Source organism: Prionailurus bengalensis, chromosome A1 (genome assembly GCF_016509475.1).
Source record: "Prionailurus bengalensis isolate Pbe53 chromosome A1, Fcat_Pben_1.1_paternal_pri, whole genome shotgun sequence".
NCBI lineage: Eukaryota > Metazoa > Chordata > Mammalia > Carnivora > Felidae > Prionailurus > Prionailurus bengalensis.
The window spans coordinates 63,922,800-63,941,940 of NC_057343.1; the positions used below are offsets into that span (position 1 = coordinate 63,922,800).

Sequence of the window (19,141 nt, forward strand, 5' to 3'; positions counted from 1 at the left end):
TTGACCAACACCTGTAGTGTATTTGAAGAGGAACCAATATATGCCTCATCATCTGTAGTATGCCTATCAAACAATACTTCTTAGTCTTTATGGGTCTTGGATCCTTTGAAATATAATGAAATCCAAGGACTTTCCATTAGTTACATATTAGCACAATTAACTCTCTATTGGAATTTGGTTTTCTTCACATAGATGACAAAGTAACATTTATAAAGAGCTATATCTTCCTTACATTTCTTCAAATATTGAATATGAATTAAAAAATTATCAAATAAGGTAAAAAGTAAATTCAAGGAGAAGGATGCTCTGCTTGGCCGGGAGGCAAACTTGACACGGTGGAGTGGTTTTTGATTCATTCCGCTATGGCAAGCAATCCTTGCTGCTCTCTACCTCTGACCACACAGAAGACCCCTTCAGTGTGGCTTGCAGTGCTTATAGGTGTTTGTAAGTTTCTGTTTATAGTGAAGTTTTCAGGACTCTGTCATTTTAATCCATAGCCTGAAGAATTTTCTCAGCGCTGGACTATCTCCAGGGTTAACTGCTTTCAGTATCCCTTTCCAGAGTGGCAACTTGTACCTAACAATAAGTTTTTGGTTTTTTTTTTTTTTTCCATCAATATCTTCAATGCCACATCAAGGCCTCCAGTCAAAGGATTTACCTTATTCATGTGGCTGAAAATATCTGTCGAATGACCCTATTCATGAGTCAACTCTTCCCTGTCAAATGGAGCTGGAATTTGGGTTGATTATATCCTCCTAATAGTGAAACTTCTACATAAGGTTCATTTAAGTATATGAAGACTTGTCTTTTGGAAAATCAACAATTACATACTACCTTCCTTGTTATGACAAAATCTCTCGAAAGGTAGCAATTCAAGGCCCCATTTCAGTTGTCAACTGATCTTAAACATGCCAGTGTAGAACGCTGTGATCTTGCATCCCAGTGATGTTTGGCTCTTCTTCACTCACCCACAAAGCTAGATGAATTCCAACTACTGACGTGCTTATCTCTGCTTGGAGTAGCAGGAAGTTTCTTCTAATTGAGTTTTCTTTGGCAAAACCATAATCTTGAAGATAATGATGCCAAATTGGTAATTCTTTTTTGGGGATCTGTGAACACCTTGAACATAAACCGGAAGCTGCCTGGTTTTATCCTATCTTAAGTTGAAGGAAAAAATAACAACAACTAACATTAATTAAATTTAAATTTATCTGAATAAATATTGGTATTGGAACTTGTTTTGATCATGGTTAAGTACATACATACAAAGTGACTTGACTGAATTCGACAAACCATTTTGATAACATTATCTAATAACTGGTCTTAAGAGGACAGTGATTTTTGTTTTGTTTTATTTTTTTTGTTGTTGTTGTTTTTATAATTTATTGTCAAGTTAGCTAGCCTCCAGTGTAAACAGTGTATTCTTGGCTTCAGGAGTAGATTCCCATGGTTCATCACTTACGTGTAACACCCAGTGCTCATCCCAACGAGTACCCTCCTCAAAGACCCTCACCCATTTTCCCTAGCCCCCCCAACCCCTCACCCCCATCAACCTTCAGTTTTTTCTCTGTATTTAAGAGTCTCTTATGGTTTCCCTCCCTCTCTGTTTGTAACTTATTTTTCCTTCCCTTCCCCTATGGTCTTTTGTTAAGTTTCTCAAATTCTACATATAAGTGAAAACATATGATATCTATCTTTCTCTGACTGACTTATTTCACTTAGCATAATACCCTCCAGTTCTATCCATGTTGTCACAAATGGCAAGATTTCATTCTTTTTCATAGCCAAGTAGTATTCCGTTGTATATATAAACCACATTTTCTTTATCCATTTATCAGTTGATGGACATTTGGGCTCTTTCCATAATTTGGCTATTGTTGATAGTGCTGCTCTAAACATTGGGGTACATGTGCCCCTATGAATCAGCACTCCTGTACCCTTTGGATAAATTCCTAGTAGTGCTATTGCTGGATTGTAGGGTAGTTCCATTTTTAATTTTTTGAGGAAACTCCATGCTGTTTTCCAGAGTAGGTGTACCAGTTTGCATCCAGGGTATGCAAGAGGGTTCCCTTTCCTCCACATCCTCACCAACATCTGTTGTTGCCTGAGTTGTTACTTTTAACCACTCTGACCAGTGTGAGGTGGTATCTCAATGTGGTTTTGATTTGTATTTCCCTAATGATGAGTAATGTTGAGCATCTTTTCATGTGTCTGTTAGCTATCTGGATGTCTTCTTTGGAAAAGTGTCTGCCCATTTCTTAACTAGATTAATTGTTTTTTGGGTGTTGCGTTTGGTTAGCTCTTTATAGGTTTTTGATACTAAACCTTTATCTGATATGTCATTTGCAAATATTTTCTCCCATTCTGTTGGTTGTCTTTTAGTTTTGTTGATTGTTTCCTTTGATGTGCAGAAGCTTTTCATCTTTATGAAGTCCCAATAGTCCATTTTTGCTTTTATCTCCCTTGCCTTTGGAGACATGGCAAGTAAGAAGTTGCTGCATCTGAGGTCAAAGAGGTTGTTGCCTGTGTTCTCCTCTACGATTTTGATGGTTTCCTGCCTCACATTTAGGTCTTTCATCCATTTTGAACTTATTTTTGTATACGGTGTAAGAAAGTGGTCCAGTTTCATTCTTCTGCATGTTGCTGTCCAGTTCTCCCAGTACCATTTGCTAAAGAGAAAGAGACATCTTTTTTCCATTGGATATTCTTTCCCGCTGTGTTGAAAATTAGTTGGCCATAGATTTATGGGTCCATTTCTGGGTTCTCTATTCTGTCTCATTGATCTACGTGTCCATTTTTGTGCCAATACCTTATTGTCTTGATGATTACAGCTTTGTAGTACAGGCTAAAGTAAGAGGACAATGGCTTTAAATCAGGTACTTTGGAAGATAAAAACAAAAATGTGTGTGTGTGTGTGTGTGTTTCTTTTAACCTCTTGTCCTCATTATTTCACAGGAAAATCAAATAACTATTTTTCTATCTTCTTTCATTTTGTTCCCATTTCCTGGAACATCTTTCTCTTTCTCTTGTATTTGTCCAAGCTATATTTATTCTTTAAAGCTCTCACAGGTCCCTTGTCTTCAATGATAACTTTCCTGCTGCATCAAGACTTCTTGGAACCCATTGGCATTCATTACAAAGTTTAACACTCACTCCTACTCTGTAATTTTCATTCCCATGTCACATGTCAGTCCTGCCTCCACAATTAGTGTATAATTTCCATCAGGGTGGAAATCATATCTCTACCGCTTCTGTGTAACATGAAAAAGAGTGTTTTCTACCTTGCCTGCCACGTCTACTTTAATACTTTTTTGTTTTTCTGTTTGAAATTGTATCAGTGGTAAATGTTATATGTTACAAAGCTTCACACATGTTGGCTACCCATAAGCATCTAGAGTTATTTTTTTCTAAGAATAATTCTTAATGTAAAATCACACCATAAATAAAACATGTTCAAATGAGACAGTTTCAAATAGATGCATTTAAGAGATAATAAATCAGAACAAAGCTTTGAGATGGTGTCTAGTTTCAAACATACTAAATGCATTTGAATATAGATCTTTACCAACAAATTGATAGTTCTAAGAAACTTTCTGAGGGAAGATTTTATTTATCATATATTTCAGGCCAGTATTAGAAGACCTAAAAAACTAAGTTTCTAAAAAGTTTGACTGAGTCCACAAAGGAAAAGAGAAGATTGTACACTGTTCTTAAAATCACAGAAAATTCCTTTAAACATCAGAACTCCTCATGTTGCCTGAAGATATGTGTGCCTCAAAATAAGAAAAGCTTAAGTTTCCAAACACAGTTTTCATGTTTCTTTACTTAAATGATCTATGAAGCCAGGCTCCATCTTCTTTCAATGCATCCTCCTCTAAAGCCATCACCACTATAAACACGCTAGTGTTCATTTTAATGTTCTCCAAGCACAGCAACTAGGAATTTTTTTCTCAGATGTCACCAAATTTCTAAGGTTCATTTTGCTAGTAAAAAATAAGATTAGGGGGACGCCTGAGTGGCTCAGTCTGTTGGGCGTCCAACTTTGGCTCAGGTCATGATCTTGCGGTTTGCAAGCTCGAGTCCCCTGACAGCTCTGAGCTGTCAACACAGAGCCTGGAGCCTGCTTTAGATTCTGTGTCTCCCTCTCTTTCTGCTCCTCCCCTGCTTATATACTCTGAAAAATAAACAAACATTAAAAAAAAACTAAAAAAAAATAATAAGGTTAGTGGTTGGAAGTATTATATTTATATGTGGATGACACCAGAGAGTTTCAGGGTTGTCTTTTGCCACAGGCATCACAGGTGAGAGCCATGGCCTGTCTTTCCTGGTAGAAATTTCCCCAGAGCTGTGGTAATATCCTTGTTGGGATGGTTAAACACCCAAGAAAGACTAACTGGATGGATTAACATTCCATGGTTGCACCCGTGCCCTAAGGTTGGGCATCTGAAAGTTTAAGTCTGCTAAATTGACTGTTTTGCCTCTGTTGTTTAGCTTCAGGAACAAGACACGGACCTCCTCATTCATCAGGCCAAGGAAGCCCGGAAATTTTCCCACAAGACCAGCCAGGAGACTCCGAACACTGGTGGGAGCCAAGAGGATACATCAGGGTCCCTGGTCCTGAATGAAGCACCACCGCACTTGGGAAAGTGCTACCAGCCACAACAGTCATTAGAACACTCCCACATGCAAGAGGGCCCTGTAGAGCCATATTCCAGAGTGACAACTACTTTTTAAAATCACTAAAATCTTCTCAAACTTATAAGCATGTCTTTAAAAATAGGTATAATCTGCTTCACTTACGAAAGATGTATTGTTGTTATTTTCTGATTTCTTCCGATTAAGATTTTCAAACAGCAAAATTCTATGTGACCCATTAGTGTTTATTAGAAATCTTTCAGTCAGCATACGGTTTTCCAGATACTTATCAATATTTTTTTTCTCGAACGATTTCCATCTATTTTCCAAATAGAATTTCCTAAAATGTGAGCCACTATATTTTTGTTGGATGAACAAACCACATTAGTGTAAAACAGAAATCATACATATTGTCTACATATTATTTTAAATGTTTTTTTCCTTCATAGACTTGAAGTTTCTCTCAGCTGTTTATTTTTTGTTCTGTGAGGGTTGGAATTAGTCGGGTATTGCCACTTTTGAACAGTTGGTGGCTCCAACGCTTTGCAACTGTCTTACAAGTATGGCACCAAAATAAGATCGCTCTCTTTCACTGTTCCATGCAGAATTTGAAAACAAAAGTGCATTTGAGTAAATGTGGTGCATTTAATCAGAAGCTGAAAGTTATATCAGATATGAATTCAGAAGGAAAGTTTTAATCTTAGCATATGATTCAAACTATGTAATAATACAAGTAAATAAATAGTAGTATATTCACTAAGTGCACTTAAAGCATCAAAAGTGTTCCACTAGAAATATAATGTAAGCCATATAGGTAACTTAAAAATTTATAGCAGCCGCATTTTTAAAAAGAATAAAAATAAATGGGTGAAATTAATATGAGTAATTTATTTTGTTTAATCTGACATATCCAGATCATTATTTCAACATGTAATTAATATAAAAGTTACTAATGAGATATTTTACGTGCTTTTTTCCCCTTCCACACCCGATGTATATTTTATACTTACAGCATATCTCAATTTCGACTACCATATTTCAAGAGCTCAGTAGCTGCATATGGCTAGTGGCTACTGTATTGATGAGTTGAGGTCTAAAGTACCTAAGGGTAGCTCTTCTATTCAGATTAGATGCAATCTATGAATATCAGGTGGCAATTAATTTTTGTAAATGAAATTCTGTAAAGAAATTCTTATTTTTGCATTAATTTGGTCCTAAGATTGGAGCTTTTTTCCTACAGAAAATCATCCAGGAGACTTACCTTACAATTTTGATGAGATAGGAATGAAGCGTATGACTTAGCTAGCAGCATATTAGTTTGTGTTACTGACAATTTTAGAGACTGCATTAGCAAGGATTTTGAGATTTCTCTAGAGCCATTATTGGTCCCTTAATATTTTAGGTAGATTCTAACATTTACCCAATGCTTGACTTTGATTTCTGATTCTCCCCTTCCGTTATTTCTAGAATTTAGCTTGCCGCATTCTTTTATTTGGCCTTTGCAGTCTACTTAGACTACATTGTGTTTCCTTTCTCAGGCTGCTGTTAACATTCAGATTGTATAAGAGCATGGCCTCTGGAGTCAAACCCGCTGATTTGAGTCCAGGCTTCACCACTAACTGGTCATGTGACCTCAGACCAACCAGATACTCCTTGTGCTTCAGTTGACATCTAAAAACTGCAGAAAATTATAATGCCTGGTTCCTGAATTGTGGTGAAGATTAAATAAGACACGTCGGTCCTTGGCATCTACCACACAGTAAACATCAACTTGCACGTGGCTTAGCTCAATCCTTTGGTCCTGTGAAATGTATTGGTGTTGTCTCTTATCAACTCTATCATATTTAACAAAATAAAATAACTTGATGGTAGACCTTTATTTTTTATTGTTGAATGAGGAATTTCATTGGAGATGCTTCCTATTGACACAGATAACTTAATAAAATAAAGTTGTCTGGTCTTCCTCAGATCACCAGATAGGATCTTCTGAATATTTCACAAGGAAAGTGCTGAGGAAGCACAGTGACTGAAGGTCATGGCTCTAGATGGCATTCTGGAAAATAATGGCTTCAAACAAAATACAAATTTTCTTATTTCTCCCCTGTGCTGTTTCTTCTTTATTAAATAGGATCTATTCTGTTGCTAAGGAAGGCAAAAATTCAACTTTTCAAGTGTAGTTGTTCTGTACATCTACGCAACATATCTACTGTGTAATTATGGTGTGTTAGGTGTTATGGTTGTTACATTGGTTTTGCTTAGAGAAAATGAAGCATTTAAAAAGTTTGAGAACAGTAAATTGGTTCTGGGTCTTGGTGAATAAACTTGACATACTACTTAAACACACAGAAATTAAACACGCTTTTCAAGGTAGTCAAGAACGTTTATTACTTCCTCAACTGTAAACTGAGGTTTAAAAAAATGTAGAACATTTGAAAAAAAAGTCATCTCTGCCATCTGTTGTAGTCCAATCCGGGAATAATGATCTATGGAGGAAAAGGAAACAAAAGCCAGTAAGTTGGTAACAACTCCAAAAACACCTACTAGAAAAGTATTTGTGTACTGATTAGTATCTTGGATTTTTCAATTGATTAAGTTTTTACCATCTGTGGCCACAGCTGTCAGATCTATTTCTGGACAGTAAGAATGTGGAATAAGTCAGGAACTAGAAATACATTATAAAACATATCATGTGGCATAACTTAAGATGAAATTGTACATTAAGAACATGCTGTATTTGTGTTTTAATCCTCTATCCATTAAAATATTCATGAATAGATTATATCCCTACATTCAATAAATATTTATTTTGTGCCTGATGTGTAGATCTTATAACTAACTTTGTTTTCTTGTACGTTCGGATCTCTTTTGTAGTTAACATGTTCTTTGAAAGGACTGACTTTCACGTTGTAGCTCACAGAGGTCTGTGCAGGATGGATGGCTATGGAAGCCGCAGCTTGGATTAGGCTGAAGGTGGTAAGAATGATGAAGAGAAAAATCCCAGAAAATTTCCGAATGGAGAATTGATGATGTAATGATTGATTATATGGATGCATATGGATGCTAAAAGAGAAAGGAATCTCAGTGACATAATCCAGTAAGATGATAGTGATTTAGTCTGAAGTGTTGTGATGAAAGGTAGTGAACCTGGGGCCCTTGGATAAGATGGCTTTCTTTTTCTTAATGACAGATTATTATTTGGAAGAGTGGAAAGCTGATGGATTCAGTTCCTGTAGATAGAGGTTTCTAGGGAAGTGAAACAGGCAGGCAGTTAAGGATGAACAGACATACTGTAAGCAGAAAACAGGGCCAAGACATTGTTTGATGGCAAACATTTTGTTAGGAGCCATAAATAGTTGGCCATAGAGCTTTTCACAACAGAACTCTATAGCCTGGGAGGGCAAATTATGTGTGCACATTGAAAGTTTATTTGATCCATGTTTTCTGCTTCTAATTAAAATCTCATAAGAAAAAACTTTTTTTTTTAAGAAAAAACTTTTAACATTAACTGTAAAGGTACAGATGTTTTTACTGTGCAGACACTGCTACAGCTTTTATTTTGACTTTTACAGATTAACCAGAGAGGTAAATAAGAGTGAAAATATTAAAGTGATTTTTCTTTGATGAAATTTTAAAAATTACCAGATTTCATTCTGGGCATCACCAGTTGTGAGAATCGGAAATGTAAAGGAAGGCCTAGAGTTCTATGACCCAAGTTGATTCTGTTTCTTTATGCTTCAGTGACAATTAGCCAAAACCAACAAATAATCTCAGCTTTCCATATTTCTACTTGTATTTTACTTAATTTCTTTAAGAGTGTGTGTGTGTTGTTGTGTAAATATGTGTGCCCTCTTAAATGTTTCCCTCTTAAGACTAGAGCAGCTCGAGTTTCCAACGCATGTTACCCGGACTTAAAATAAAATATTCATTTTTAAACTTTCTAACTTATATTCTAATCCAATCACATTCCCTTTGTGCTAAATGCCTTGAAGATACAAAAATATACTCTTCCTTGATTCTGTGCATAAGAACTCCACTCTAGTGGAGGTGATAAATCCAAACATATGAATTATAATACCCAATAATGAGGTGATAAATGCCATACAAGAGGAGCAAATGATGAGAATTGAGGGCAGGACTCATAGCTTCTCTACAAGGCAAACTGGTTTCACAGTCAATGAGTATAATAGTCTGAGATATGTTTAGGAATTCAGGTTCTTTGACCAAAAGCTTGGTCAAAGACACAAAGGTGGGAAAAAGAAGGGATTCCATTTTGCTTGAATGAAGTACGTACAAAAGGGAAAAGTGGGAAATAATTCTAAAGAGGTAGGCTGGGGGTCAGCTCAAGAAGGACCTCGTATGGTAGGTCAGGTAACGGACAGTGGTGTGTCACTGAGGCATTTGATGAGCAAAATGGGTGTTAGGGCAATGATAAGAGCACGGGCAGATCAGACAGACCTGTGTCCAGATCTGATGCTGCTGCTCACTGGCTTTGTCATCTCATCAGGTTACTCAACCTCTCTGAGCCTTGATTATTTTTCCTGGGATTATAACTGTACCTACAAGCTATAATGTGGACTAAATTAACAATGAGGTTAAACATCACAGACTCTGACAAATGGTGGTAAAAAACTGTTATGCTAATAGAAATGCTAATAACTATAATAATAAGATAGGCTTGGTTTTTGCATTATGTGAAATTATTTTAATTTCTTTTTTAAGAATTTTTTTTTTTAATGTTTATTTATTTTTGAGAGAGACAGAGCATGAGCATGAGCAGGGGAGGGGCAGAGAGGGAGACACAGAATCCGAAGCAGGCTCCAGGCTCTGAGCTGTCAGCACAGAGCCCGACGTAGGGCTCGAACTCACGAGCTGTGAGATTATGACCTGAGCCAAAGTCGGACGCTCAACCAACTGAGCCCACCCAGGCACCCTAGAAATTATTTTAATTTCTGAAGTACCCAACTCATGAGGTGAAACCACCCACTGCCATTCTATTGTAGAACTGGACCCTATTTTCTGTTTTATTACAAAGATTGCCAATTTTGTTTTGAGTTCTATATATTTTGGTGCTACTTTTATACAGTTGTAAAATATGAAGGCTAAAAAACTATGTGTATAATTTTTTTTAATCTACATAAATAGTGGGAATAAGTGTCTTAATTCATTTGAGCAACTAAAATGTTTTCCAGTTTAAATTTTTTTTGCTTATTGTTTTTCAAGAGGACTTGTTTAAACCTAGTAACACTTAAAACATTTTTTTTAAAGTTTATTTATTTATTTAGAGAGAGAGCGAGAGAGAGCACAAGTGGGTGACGGGCAGAAAGAAGGAGAGACAGAATCCTGAGCAGGCTCCACACCATCAGTGCAGAACCTGATGTGGGGCTCCAACTCACTAACTGTGAGATCCCGACCTGAGTTGAGATCGGGAGTCAGATGCTTAATGGACTGAGTCACCCAGGAGCCTCTAAACCCAGTAATATTTTTTTTAATATGAAATTTATTGTCAAATTGGTTTCCACACAACACCCAGTGCTCATCCCAACAATATTTTTAAAAGTATATATATACAATTTCATAGCTGACAGAGATGTAACAGGCCAATTTAGCTCAGCACCCCCACCACCCCTCTGGAGAAACTGGGACGTTTTAGAGGCTTGGCGACTGTTCCAAGGCAACAATACCAAAGATGAGAAATTTTGATCAGATATAGTAGCTGATTATTCTCCCTCCTAATTATCTTGCTTTGTTTTTAGTAATGTGATTAAAAGTGATTTTCAAAGTTAAGTTTATCACAAAATACTGCAAAGAAACACAAAATACTGCAAAGAAATCTTTCTGAGCATTTTCTGGCCATATAATTAGGGAAAGTGGAGACATTTTTTGTACTAAAAGCATTATCCAAATTAGCATACGAACAGCACAAAAAGGTCAGTTACACATTCTTTGGTCCCTTTGGCCCTTTAAAAATAGTTATTGAAATTCACTTCTTGGACTTCCACCATTCGCTGAGATTGACTTGGTTTTGCCTCTGCTCCGCCACCTTTCTGACAAGCTGCTGGAGGGGAGGGGGTGCTGAGGCCATGCATACGGGGGGGGGGGGGGGGGGGTGCAGGGTCGTGGCCGTAGGGGAAGCCACAGGGGGAAGAGCAAACAGAAGGGCTGAGCACATTTTTAATAATATGAAGGGCCTGGTGTGCTTACTTAACTGCTGCCCCAATACTTAGGGGCAGTAAGTTATTGCACGTTATTGGGGAGTGCAGTAAGGCACACTAATTAATTTGGATATAAAGATTTACATTTTGTAAAAATTTACTGAGCTGCAAAACGAGCAGTCCTTATAAGCTCCCATGAAATATCTGAGAATCTCTTGTGATGAGGATGTTAGGCAAGTGGTAGCTTTCCTTTCAATGCCTTTTCTTCCACCAAACTTTCTGTGTACTTCTTTTTCTTCCTCAGACGTTGGGGAGTGTAGTTTTCCTTTTTAGGACAGTGTGGAGTTTTATTTATATAAAATATTTATTTTAAGATTACAACAGTAAATTTAGAAAATACTTGATACTCTAAAAAGGAAGTAATAAATTGGAAATAACTAGTTAGTATATTTGTATCATCCCTTTTTGTAGGCAATTTTTAGTACAGCTGCAAACATATTCTTGATGCATTTTCAATCTTAATTTTTTCGTACAACATTCCTCAAGTTATTTGAAACTTTAAGAGTATAATTTTTATTGACTACATGATATACCATCATATTGATGATGTGATATATGGATTGTTTTTATTAGTGCTGTGAGTTAATGAGAGTAACTGCATGAGTCTATGTTGTCTATGCCCTATGATTCCCAATGTCATTCCCCTAGATACAACAGCTTCTCATGAAAAGATATTTGTACTTTGAAAAGTAAATTGCACTTTGAAATATTCAGAAGGACATTTGTTAAGTAATTACACAATGAAATCAACTTGCTTCTTGAGCCTTGTGCTTTGTGAAGTCATGGAAGCCATTGTGCACTTTGATCAGGGCGTCCACACCTCTTTATGGTCTTTTTTTATGTGCATGTCTATCCTTCGGATTTGTGAATTGTTGGAGGGTAGGGGCTGCATGTGATTCAGCTCTTCCTCCCTAGTTTTATACTTGGAACAGAGCCTGGCGTATAGTTGCTCTGATGTTTGAATGAATCAATGAGATGCTTCGGGCCACACTGAGTGTTGATGAAGAAGTCAGTGGGGTTTGGTCTGAGTGAGTGGTTTAGGTAATGCTGTTTGGATTTTGAAGGAACATTCACTGTGTCAAATGTGTGGACAGGGGAAGTACTGGAGATATAGTATGAATGTTTGTCCAGTTTCTCTCTATGTAACATCTGAGAAGTGAGAATAAGGAATGGAGAATGCAGGCAATGTATTTTGAATTCTGAAATTTGTAATGTGAACTCTTCTTCTGGGAAAGGCAAAAGCTAATTAGTGAAAGCCAAGACAGGATTTAAAAACATATGTTATTTTATGATTGTGAACAAATCTTAAAATATTATTGGTGATTATTTATATTTATTTGGATTAAAAGCAGGCTCATTGAACCTCTGTATTATTGGTATTTCTCTGCAGAATATTTGTGTTTTCCTCTTCATAAAGACTGACAGAGATCATTCTATGTTCAATTTCCATGGTTAGTGTGCCATGGACCAAGTAATCAGTATTTTGATTTGCATAGTACATGTTATGCTCAATAGATATTTGTCAGCATGAATGGAATGATTTACATTTGAAAGTGAGTAATGAATACTGGTTTAGTTTTAACATTATACTTTTATAAGCATAATTATTTTCCTGGATTCCTAACCAAGTTTTGTAGTCTTAAGACTAATCCAATGGCTATTAGACCAGTAGACAATGTTACTTAAAGTTGGTGGTTTCATTCTAGTGATCTACTCTCAAATTTACGAAGAGCAAATATCAAGCACATTATCATTATTAAATTATCACCAGTCAGGTTTCATAATTGTACTCAAGTGGAAAGAATGGGAATATAAACATCTACTTCCATTAGTTTTTTTTTTTTTTTTTCCAACGTTTATTTATTTTTGGGACAGAGAGAGACAGAGCATGAACGGGGGAGGGGCAGAGAGAGGGAGACACAGAATCAGAAACAGGCTCCAGGCTCTGAGCCATCAGCCCAGAGCCTGACGCGGGGCTCGAACTCACAGACCGCGAGATCGTGACCTGGCTGAAGTCGGACGCTTAACCGACTGCGCCACCCAGGCGCCCCTCCATTAGTTTTTCTAATGAGGCAGTATACATCTAAGTCTCCTATTATAACTGGTTAGATTTTTTTTTTTAATTTTTTTTCAACGTTTATTTATTTTTGGGACAGAGAGAGACAGAGCATGAACGGGGGAGGGGCAGAGAGAGAGGGAGACACAGAATCGGAAACAGGCTCCAGGCTCCGAGCCATCAGCCCAGAGCCTGACGCGGGGCTCGAACTCACGGACCGCGAGATCGTGACCTGGCTGAAGTCGGACGCTTAACCGACTGCGCCACCCAGGCGCCCCATGGTTAGATTTTTAAGATGCGACACCTAACCTTGCAAACGTTGATTCAGCACACACTTAGATCCTCTGAACAGTGTGGAGAAGCTTAAGATTTTCTTAGGGAAACAAAGCTTAACCACAGGATAGCTTAGATAATGATATGTAACTGATCAGCAAGTAATCATTGGCACAATAATATGCTATAGGAATCCAGAGGTGGCAAAGAATAATTTGAGTGGTGTGGCTGGAAAAGTCTTCACAAAAAATAAGAAATGAGCTTTTAAAGAAAGAGAAAGAGAGGTTAAAAGTGATATTCAGTTTAATGCTTTTGAGTAGAAATAAGCAAGGCATATTTTGGGTGGGGGGAGTGATGGATTTCTTTCCCTCTGGCAGAAACAGAGTAAAGTGTATTCACACTATTGAACTTGCATATAAGCATTTTGTGGGAATTACTCTGCATCCCAAACGAAGAGTTCATTTTTGGAAAATGTTCAGAAATCTGCATTCTAATATTCCACGTTAACATGATGCAGGTATTCCCTGAATTAGACTTGAAGAAACACAGGGGTACTAATTGCTTTGCCATCAATTAGTAATTTTCCTGAATAGAGTATAGACCTGCTGCAAAGTGATTGATCTGGGCCCAGGATGGAGGATGATTTAGATCAGGAACAGGGTGTAGGTGATGAGTCTTCTCTGGGAAATAATGCAATCAACTGGTAATTTAATGAGAAAAGGTGGGGCAGTTGGAATGAAAAACATGAATATGAGAGATAGGTGGATATATTGGCAAGTCTTGTAATTTATTACATGGAGGCATTAGAAGAGAAAGAGGATACGAAACACTCTGAGCCAGCAAGATGATCTTTATTAATAAAAAGAACAGACTTCAGGGTCTCGTGTTTGTAAATTTAGTAGGAAAAAATCAGTGCATGAAGAAGAGTGTGAACTGGGGGAGAAGACAAAGTCCACTTGATAAAATAGAACTTGAGATACTGGTAGGGTATCCAGATGAAAAAGCAGAGAGAGGAGGGGGTAGATGAGAGAACAAGGGCTACGTGCACTTAGCTCGCATGCCCGGATCACTTCCCATTGGTGTGAGAACCACCAGATCGTCGGTATTCATTTTCCAAGCACTGCTTTAACCAATTGCCACACTAGCCACAAACTCTGTGGCTTACAGCAGGTTTCTTTTTTTTTCTTTTTCTTTTTCTCTCACAGTACAAGAGGCCAGACGTCTGAAATATGATGTCGGCAGGCTTGGTTTCTTCTAGAGGCTCTGAGGCAGAAACCATCCCATGCCTCTCTGCTAGCTTCAGGGGCTTGTCAGATCCTTGGCGTTCCTTGGGTTGCAACTGGGTCACTCTAGTCTCTGCCCCCATGTTCACGCTGCCCTTTTCTCTCTGTGTCATTGTCTCTTATAAGGATGGCCCTCACTGGATATAGGGCTCACCCTAACTCCAAGACAAGTTCATCTCAAGAGCCTTCGTTAAGGCTTTTTACATCCGCAAAGACCCTATTTTCAAATAAAGTCACATTCTGAGGTTCTATAGAGAATTTTAGAGGACACTTCAACCCAGCACATCCTCCTAGAGATATGTAGGGAATAAAGAGGGAGCATAAAGGTGGAAGCTTTGGGAGAAACTAAGCATTAGGAAGTAGGAGAAAGGGGAGAAACAGGCAAAACAATAGAGAAACAGATACTGGAGAGCCAGGAGGAGGAGGAGGACAGTGCGTTGTCAGGAAAGCTGAAGAAGTTAGAGTCTTCAGAGAGACGGTGTTTGGCAATGTCAGGTTCAGCAGATATATGCATAAAATTGGCCACTAGGTGTTGGATGAGGGTGATTTATGAACATCAGGAGAGCAGTTACAAGATGATTTGAGAATATGGACAGAAAAAGGAGAGTGAGGAAAAACTAGAATGATATATAGGAAACAGCTCAGATGGAGTTTTTTCCCCCCAAGATAGAGAGGATCAGAATACAATTTCTCCTCCAGGAGAGGCTGGCAATTATGTAAAGTGTCCCCAGACACATCCAGAGAGAGAATTGTTCTCTCTTCTCACAAAATCTGGATCAAGTGAATTCAAAAGTGGTCAGAGCAAGGGATTTCTCCTCTCTGCCTGAGAGCATGAACTGCTTGTACCTTTTCATATGCAAATATAAAGAATTAGGCTGAATGCTAATTAAATTGCAAAGACATTTGTAAAGTAGTATCACATCTAGGGATAGTTAATAATAGTTAATAGTTAATGCATGGACCTTATTTATAGATAGCAACGATCAAACATAAGATAAGAGGAATCTGTAGATGGAAGAATTAAAGATCAATTACGACAATGGTACACAGCATTGAAAGCTGCTGGAAGAACTTCCTACACGTTAATCAAAGATAATTATCAATTATGAGGCTTTATCATTAGTAGAGTGTCTACACTTTGCATCTTAAAAAGCTGATGATAATTAGTCTCTAGTTCTTGCTCTAAGTGCTCATTATGTTCAGAGAGGATTGACTCTTTCCTTTAAAAATGACTTTTAGCTCATGACCTTGGGCAACTTAGATTCTTCTGTCCCTACACAAGTTGAGATAATGCTCATTTTTTCCATTGTTCAAAAAAAATTGATATTTGCGTAAATGCCAAATAATATGAAGAAACCATACAATGAATACAGAGAGGGCAAAAGATTTTAGCTTTGAATCGTTGTTTAATTCAGAGGAGCAGATTTATTATGCTAATTACATCTAAGATGTAACTAATAGATCAGGAATTAGTGATGAACATTTTTCCAATGGAGAAGAATAATAATGTCTATTTACTGAGTGATGATATGAACTAAGAATTGTACATAACACTTCACATGTGTTATCTCAGTTAACCCTCTCAATAACATCATAACATAGTTATACTTTCCCCGCATTTTACATAATAAGGAAAGAAAGTGTCAGAGTGATTTAACAACTTGCCCAAGATGATACAAATGATGAATAATCATTCTGGAGAATATTTGATACATACTATTAAAATTCATCTGATCAGGGGGCACTTGGATGGCTTAATTGGTTGAGCGTCCAACCTCAGCTCAGGGCATCATCTCACGGTTGGTGAGTTTGAGCCCCACATCAGGCTCTGAGCTGGTGGTGCAGAGTCTGCTTGAGATTCTCTCTCTCTCTCTCTCTCTCTGCCCCTTTCCCAATTGCGTTCTCTCTCTCTCAAAATAAATAAACTTAAAAAATAATTAAAAAGAAAATAATTTTAAAAATTCATCTGATCTAAAGGTATTAATATTTAAGATATTGTAATATCAAAAGTTGTAGGAAAACAATTAAGAAAATAATTCTTTAACTCTTGATTAAATAATTAATTTGGTGGCAACATTAAAATTTAAAGCTATCCACCTCACATTTTTGTCATAGAAAAGTAAATAAGAAGTGAAACAGACGTCGGAGAGTTATTGAAAGTCAAATGCTTGACGATACAATGATCTATACATAATTTTAGTTGGGAAGTTATAACCTGGTTTTCAAAATGTTTGTTGATGCTATTCCATCCTATGGTGATATTTGCCACCTTGAAAATAATATAGAAATTTAGCAATTAAGTTGAAGTTAAAAGGTTGACTGCTGCTTAAAAAATAATCAAAGAATTCTGATCAAATTAATGCAGGACACAGGAGAATGTCACACTTACAGAGGCAGGTTCATTCACTAAAGGTGCAGGAAACGCAGAATGTGTACTCACTCAGTGCCTAGAGGTGGAGGCAAGCGTGCAGGCTCTGTGACCTCACAAGGCTGCTAACCAGGCAGATAAACACTTGTGGCCACTTCTCACGTTAAGCAACCAGCAATAGATGGGTCTAAAGTTGGGGTTTTTGTTTTGCAATTCCCGAAAACATTATTTAAGCAGGAATGTTATATATTCCATACAGGTAACAACTGAATTTATTTGTTCACGCGATTGCCTTTCCTTAAGTATTGGTTTAATTAATGGTGGGATTGAACTTTGAATGTGAGTTTTGCTCTATTTGGAAACCACAAACAGTTGGGGCTGTTTTGAATGGTGCAAAATATAAATCTGAAGATGAGAGAAATGTGTACTGTACCTATTTTCATTATAATGTCTTATAATTTACAGATTTACTATATATCACAACTCTGAAGGGCACTGTTTTCATATTCTTGAATATAGACTAGAAGAAAGTTATTTAAAGGAATTTGGTTTAATAAACTCATCGAGTGTTCCTGGCTTCTTAGTGTCTTTACTAGTACTTTCATTCTTGTTTAGAAAGCAACTAATATTTTTATTTCTCACTAAATTCTCTAAAATAAAGAAATAAAATGTCATTCATCAGAAATTGAGACAAAACCTATAACATTAAATACAGTTTAAAGTACTTTAGAATTCCCATACAGGAATAATTTATTTATATAATGCCTTTTGTGAAAGAGGTATGTTGTTTTTGCCTTAAAGCATAATTACTAGGAGATAATGCTGTAAGTGCATCTAATGTATTTCAAAATCATGAACAAATGTGATTAGAAGATGAGAATTTTCAAATTGGAAATATACATTAGCAGTAAATACATATTTTAGAAAGACTTTGCTGGAAAATGTGTTTCTGATTTCCATGTAAATCTCAATGTAGTGTCTGGTTTTGGGTATTTTATGGAATTTCGTACTCTGTTATGAGAATCTCTTGCAGGCAGCTTTTTCTCAATCATTGCTCTGAAACGGGGAAGGCGCTGGGGAGAATCCTTCAATTTCCTTCTGGTTACTTGGCAGCAGAAATTCCTTACTGACCTCCAATTTGGCTTCCTTTAGCGGGGCAGCTAGGGGAATAGGGCCTTCATTTGGGAGAGGTAGAAGGTAGGGCAAGAAAAAAAGTCAGGATTGTTTGGCAATACCTAAGTGAAAGCACATGTATCGGGATTTTCTTGTTCTAACCACCTCCTATTGAGCCCGTACTTTGAGATTGTCCAACACGTGACAATGGACAGGTAAGATTCACAGCAGCTTATTAGTCACATATACTCATAGTCCAGGGGAAGAGAACACCACAAAGCACTCAGGGCCCCAGAAGTTGTACCTGAGAGCAGAGTGAACCTGTGGGAGGCAGGCTTGACAGACAGGAGGGTGAGGTGACCTTTGGTTCTCCAGGAAGGACAAAGGGAGATCTGTTAGGTTGAAGATAAGGTGGGATGGAGCTGGTCTGGCTGACGGGGAGTTAGCCAGGGTCAGAGCCTTTCTTGCTGGTGGTGGGTGGGGAGATCATATCTGGCAACAGCAGAACTCATATCTAAGCCTTTGGGACCCTACAAGGCTCAAAGATGTCGAGGCAACACATGAAATTTTAGTCCTGACAATACCATTCTCATGACTGAAAGTTTCGTGGAGGAACAAAGGAGGAGCAAGTAGTACCTCAGCCATCTACTGAGGAAGGCGCTTTTGGGGTCAGTGTCAGAGCCACTTTTGGGTCTCTGGACCTCTATAAAGATGAGATCAAGCTGGCTGTACACAAGGAACAGCATTAAGTACCAGTGCCTTATATGGTAGGTTGAGTCAAGGAGCCAGAAACAGGAACCTGTTTTGTCAGAGGCAATAGGGTGTAATGGCTAAGGGAGTGCAGAACTTGGCATACCTGCCTTACATTTGGGCTCTTATCAGATCTGTGGCTTCTGGAAGGTTATTTAATCTCTTTGTACTTCTGTTTCCCTATTAGTAACGTAACGTAACTATCTCATGGGGTGGTTGAAATGTTGAATGAAATAATACCTGTAAGCGCTTAATAAGTATTAGCTATTATTATTGATATATATGATATATATGATATATATATCATATATATGATATATATGATATATATATGATATATATGATATATATCATATATATGATATATATGATATATATATCATATATATGATATATATGATATATATATCATATATCATATATCATATATATATACATATATACATATATA

General features: G+C 37.3%; 1 long non-coding RNA gene across 1 annotated transcript; it reads left to right on the forward strand.

Moving 5' to 3' along the window:
* The first annotated feature begins 4,192 nt into the window (after positions 1-4,192).
* On the forward strand, positions 4,193-7,451 carry LOC122483946. The gene is made up of 2 exons (XR_006297507.1): positions 4,193-4,780; positions 6,174-7,451. It is a non-coding gene; the product is annotated as an uncharacterized LOC122483946 (long non-coding RNA).
* The last annotated feature ends 11,690 nt before the right edge of the window (positions 7,452-19,141 follow it).